Source organism: Labrus bergylta, chromosome 21 (genome assembly GCF_963930695.1).
Source record: "Labrus bergylta chromosome 21, fLabBer1.1, whole genome shotgun sequence".
Classification (NCBI taxonomy): domain Eukaryota; kingdom Metazoa; phylum Chordata; class Actinopteri; order Labriformes; family Labridae; genus Labrus; species Labrus bergylta.
Genome location: NC_089215.1, coordinates 3,187,460 through 3,193,728, shown reverse-complemented (window position 1 = coordinate 3,193,728; position 6,269 = coordinate 3,187,460).

The following is a 6,269-nucleotide window of genomic DNA, read 5'->3' as shown; positions in this document are numbered from 1 at the left end:
CAGTCCCAAAATCAGAAACCCTGCTGCCACTGGCTGCGCCTTGACTTCATGTCCACGAGAATCAATAACAGAATCGGTGGCAAGAGGAAACCTTTATTTATTCTCAAAAGCACATGGTGAAAGGCCAACATGAGCTGGGAATGTGTCTGACTTTGTCCGGAGCTCTCATTTTGGTCAAACAGGTACACAGGATGGCTTGTAGAACGGACCCGGGACCACATATTCCCGCAGTTACCCAACATGACCCTCCGAGGGACACTGTCGTAGGCCTTCTCGAAGTCCACAAAACACATGTAGACTTGATGAGCAAACTCTCATGCTCGCCTCAGAAGCCCTGCAAGAGTAAAGGGTTGTTCCACAGCCAGGATGGAATCCAAATAGTTGCTCCTGTATCCAAGGTTCAACAATCAGTCAAAGCCTCTTTTCCAGAAACCTAGAGTAAATTTTCCCCAAGAGGCTGAGAAGTGTGATACCTCCGGTCCCATTTAAAAAAAAAAAATTGGGAACCACCACCCTGGTCGGCTACTCCTCTGGCACTATCCTAGCCCATGCAACATTTAGTATTGGCTGAAATGAAGAGCATTGACCCGTTTTCAGTCCTTTCAGTTTAATAAAAAATTTACACTTTAATTTAATGTGCAAATGATAGTATTGAGATCAAAAGCTATTTTAAAAGTGATGACACAAATCATTACAAAGCATGCCTACAATATCAACGCTAAAAACTGCTCACAGTTTAAAAAATAATAATTAAATATGTAAAATACAAAATAAGATGTTTTTGAATAATTCATTAATTTCACAATTCATTGTCCAAAAAGTTGTCCTTTTATGTTTTATTAATCAAAATGTGCATTCAGCTAAGTACACATTGGAATGGGTATCTGATCTTTGCCATTAAAAAAAACTGCTACCACTGAAAGTGATCAAATCAACGCTTCAAAGTCTTGCAGTCGTATCCATTTCTGCACAATCACATATTTAACAGATGTTTAGTGATGTTCTTCTTCAGAGTACATCTCTCAGCACTTGGACAAATGCCCATGGGACGTCTTGCTGAGCCTTTCAGACGAAATGTGATTCTGTTAACGGGACTTGTGATCAGAATAAAATATGTTACCGGAAAGATGCATTTGATGTTGTATTTTTCTCTAGCATCAGTGTCTCTACAAAGCTTGGAACCTGTCAAACAAACTAATAAGACAAACTAAACCGAACATGTGCCAATGAAGAGCAAATTCAATGTTAGGCCTGATCCAGATACGACTCCTAGACAAGCAATAATATTGAGAAAATAGCAACAGCGGTTAGATTAGTAAGTAGAAGAACTATTAGAATTTGTGCAGGTATGCAGAAGTTGAGTATCCTTTTAGTCATCACAAAATGGTTTCTTTGTTCTAACATCAGTGATACACTATCATGTGCTGTTACAACTTTGTACTTCAAGAAAGCAAGTTCTTTATGTCCTCTCTTTGTTGTTGATGGAAGGGATTCCTGGAGATTGCAGCTGGTGTAGTCTATCTTTAAAGATTGCTGAAGAAAAATTGAGTGATTGCAACATTCAACAGAAGTTGAAATAAAGGAATATTTGGAGTGTATTTCTTAGCTGTTTATCACTTTGTATAGCGGAGATTGCAATATTTCAATGATGTACAATCAGAAAATTTGGTGTTGCATTACTTAATGTTCTAAAAACTGCATACATTTTTTAAAGTCTGTCAGAGCAGTTATAAATTTCCAACCATTGGCAAACCCTTTGAGGGCAAAGGGTTTTTATACAAATCGAAGGTATTGTGCAAAAAGATAACTGTTTTACATAATTACATGTGACACATTCTGCTCCTGTTGTAAGAGGGAAAAAAACAATTTAAAATCCAAGATTTTATTTCCTTCCATTTGGTTTCATTCTGAAATAAACACACTATTAGGAAAACTATTTTTGGATTTTTTTAACAATCATTGACATTTAATTGATCCCTCTGAATCATCATCTTATTTCTTGGTTGCATCTTTAATTGATGAGACTCAAGGCTTCATGTTCACATACACTTCATACACTGTTTGTATGTGACAATCAACAGCTTCTGATTGTGTGCAACCAGCAGATGTCACCATCAACACACCTTGGGCTGGTCCCCACCACCCTGGAGTCTGTGCTGTGATGCACCTTCAGCTGAAAAACTTGTACACTAACACTGTGGTGCAGTGAAGACCACAGGTGTAAGAATTCAACAAAGCTCCCTCTCTGTTTGTACTAGTTGCATCTAATCCATATCAGATGCACTTACATATTATTATGATATGTACTCCACATAATGCCTGAGGTTATAGGGTTCTTTGTACAGTGTATACAGGTAGAATATAATTGTATTCCTTTGTATAACTGTAAGCAGATTACAGTCATCATACGGTAAATTTAGCTACAGACAACGTCTAAATAAACACTAATTCAATGACTCAAAAAAGAAACAAAAAAGTATTTGTCAAAATTGGTTTTGATTAGTTTTGGTTAATCTTTAAGGAAATTTTGGAGGCTGCAGTTTTTGTTAGTGTTGCCTAATTTGGTCAACCCCATTTGTATCAATGATGGTTATAGCCTTAACATTAATAATGGTTTTCCACAGTAAGCTAGTATCTACTTAATACTGAAAGCATTTTCTGTATCATTCTTTTTCTTTCACATGCAACATTTGTTTACAATTTTCTTTCACCATTAAGTTGTGTTTCCAGCTAAATCGGCACTTGCTCCTTGAGTCCGGACTCTGGGTGTAAAGATGAACACGAATGGGAAGGAATAAAAACGGGATTTGTTTAAATTGACGATCATCTTTAAAGAAGGCACAAGAAAATAGTTCCCCATTTGTCTAAAAGTTGACTCATCTGATAACTTCTGCATAAAAAAAAACTTGCATGGTCACATGGTTCAGTGTTTTAAAGGTCAATGGCACTGGGGCTTGTACGACCCGTAGATGGGCTGGATGTGACAGGAATGACACTGCTGCTCCTTCCAAATAGCAGAGGTGGACTTGTGACCGAGGCAGGCTTGGATGGTATCCTCGCTGGAAAAGGCTGACGCAGGGAGTCCATTATTGCCCCTGGAGGAAGCTGAGGATTAGAACACCAAAGAATTTCAATAAAAGAAGTGTCTGTTTGGGGGTCGGGGAGGGGCAGAAGGATGGTGGTGGTGGGGTGGGAGGGTTCCCCTCATTGTCCCAACAGTGATTGAGAGCAAGAGGAGGGGAGTGGGATGGCATTGTGTTTGCAGCTCCTCTGAAGAAGGTGGTTATTAGGGGGGATGGCTAAGGAGGGGTGAGGGATGGGGAGGCTGTTGACTCTTCATCTTGTGTGAACAAAGTCTCTGGCACTGAGCCCTCTTCTGTCCCTCTGTCCTAGACTCCCTTGTTTACGAGTGCCATGAATTCTGTCCCTCTCGGCGGGGACCCCCACCAACTCCAACCTGCGCTGCTGCACATTGTGGGGCTTAAGTGCCCTTTAATTAGGCCGCCTCAGTGTCCGGCTGAAGACTGCTGAGGGTTTAGGCGCTTCCCTGTGGGACCTTGCTGAGCGGCTCACACATAGCCCAATGGATGAAGTGTTTGCTGCTCTAATGAAAAAGGTTTATTTGGGGGAAGAGTTCTTGTCGTCTTTGTTCACAGTCTTAAAAAGGCCTGACAAAAGGCGCTGATATTATCTTTAACACCTACCCATTTCCAGGACACATTAGCAGGGACTTGGGAGTTGGATGCAGCCGCAGAGCCTAAGTCATCAGGATGCATATGACTTCCAAAATTCCCCAGACAAACCATGACAGTAAACACAAATCACTTCCTGCAGAGACAGAACACATGCTCACCAGGACTTTGTCATCTTTTATCTGGTATTAATTAGATGGAAGCAAGAGGAAAAAAAGCCTCATCAGTTTTTGCTTATTATGTATCTGACTAAACAAGTTTACTTTTTGGAAATGATAGTCACCCAAAATGTAATATTCAATTTTATAAAAAATTCAAACACTCCAACCACATTTAAGCATGTATAACTTTGCTGAGTTTCTTAGGGTGGCATTGGGAGTGGCATTGCGAATTTGCTGAGCTGCTCCAGCAAAATGAGTAATTTCTGGATGTCCCATTGTGTGAAGGGCTTACAGGGTGAGGGCTCTGAAAGGACGCGCAAAAGGAAGGATATAAACACGGGAGCAAGTGAGATAAATTGAAAGATGGAAGGAATGAGAGATGGTGAATGCTGAAAAGAAGTTTGTGAAGGGAGCAGGGCGGGATTGGGCGTGTTCAGAAACTTTTTCGCTACAGCCCAGTGTGTGTAGATACCCTCCTAATCCTGGTTTTATTGGCTGCCTGTGTCCAGCCATGCTGGTCGGATTGAGTAGCGAGGGTAGGGAGGTGGGGGGGGGCAACACATGTCCCCCTTTGTGGTAATACGCTGATTAGGCCTGAGAATGAGCCGGACCTGGTTACGGCCTTTCTCAGGTCACCGTAGAAACGGGCCCAGTAGGGGACCTCTGTGTGTGCCTCCCCCTCTTGTGCACCTACTGATGCAGACATGCAGACCCAGGCCTTCCATTGCAGCGGTTCGAACAAAACACCACCACTCAAAAACAGCAGCACAAGTGCCGTTGAGTCACAGTTCATTTCAAGATCAGGCGGCAATGTTCTTGACCTTAGTAGCTGCTACCTTTCCCAGACAGTTCGATTTGCACTTGTGGCCTTAACCTGGGAAACGTGGTTTCAATGTTGTTCATATGCAAACCGCAGACTGATTCCTCCGCCTGCACTCATAAATTCAAACCCTGTCACATTCCCCCCATCCATCGCTGGCCCTAACGCACTGTCTATCGCTCCTACAGAGCAACTGTCATCCAAATCCCTGAGCTGAGCTAGGCACATTTCTGACGATGCCGTAACACGCAACAATGTTGGTGATTGAAAACAGACCTGCCTCATTGTCAGCACCGCTGTGACATACCGCAGCTTGAGTGGAGGCATTGAAAAGTCATCTTTATTGGTGGAATGGAGAAGACTCCCCACCACGACTTGCTGGAGAGCAAGCCTCATAGAAATTTCACAAAGACATCTATCAATTATTGTCACATTTAGAGACTTCGAGAACCCCCCTCTTTCTCTCCTCTCAAACAGGGCGGTAGGTCGAGTGCTGCTCAGTCACTGCCTGTTTCCCCATCTTCTTTGTTATGGAGGAATAAAACAGAAGGGGTGGGTGAAGGGGGCACTCCACTACTGACCTCCAGACTGTGGTCACTGAGCTCTCTCCCCACAGTAGGCACTCAGCCTCTCCTCTGCAGAGTGCACGCTCCCAGCCCCTGCTGAGCGACCTTCCAGCCCCTTCAGTCCTACAGGCTCCCTTATGCCCTGGAGGTCTTCAGCAGAAAGAGCACGGCCCCAAGCCCCTCACATCAGAGGGAACGACAACTGGGATACTTTGCTTGTATAAACACTACTACAACAATGAAAGTCATATAACATTGACTGAATATTTGTAAAAGGGACATGACAATGAAAATCTTTGTATTACAGAGAAATGTTAAATAATAGTCACCTGTAATTTTTGCAATAAAACTCTAAACTATGTTAAGAAAAAAATGCTTATTTTATTATTATTATCGGTTATTTTATTGTAGTGCTTGATGTTAAATTGATCCCGATACAGAGAAGTAATGCAACATATATTAATAACATTGAATAACTTTGGACATTTCTTCCTTGATTCAATGATTTAAAAGCAAAGAGGAAACATGACAAACATTACAGCATCCACTCAGTCTGCAGTTTTTGACTCATAAGGACGTTGTAATTTTCTAACTGACTACTTCCCTACTGTTCGAAGTCACATCCCCATCACTTGTTTCATTTTTGTTGATTTTCACTTATATTTCAGTTCGACTTGCAACCTACAAAGAGTGTTGGAGAAACACAGATTTTAAAATTGTACTACATCTTTAAGTCTGTTTTAGAGAAGAGGAGACCTCTGTGGGCTCCTGGTAGATACCCCATTGGATAATCACATTGTAGACCTCGATAAAAACTTAGGGGACACCGTTAGCAGAAGCTCAGCTTGTGACTGCAAAAGATGACTGGTACGACATCTATGATGCATGAATAATAATAACTATTATTAAAAGTTTGACAAGTGAACCCTTTGTTTTCTTAAGCCTTCTGTCTTTACAGGGTACTGAAATGATTGAGTGCTAAATATTACTAATAATCAAAATAGAAAACATGACATTGCTTGCTCTCTTG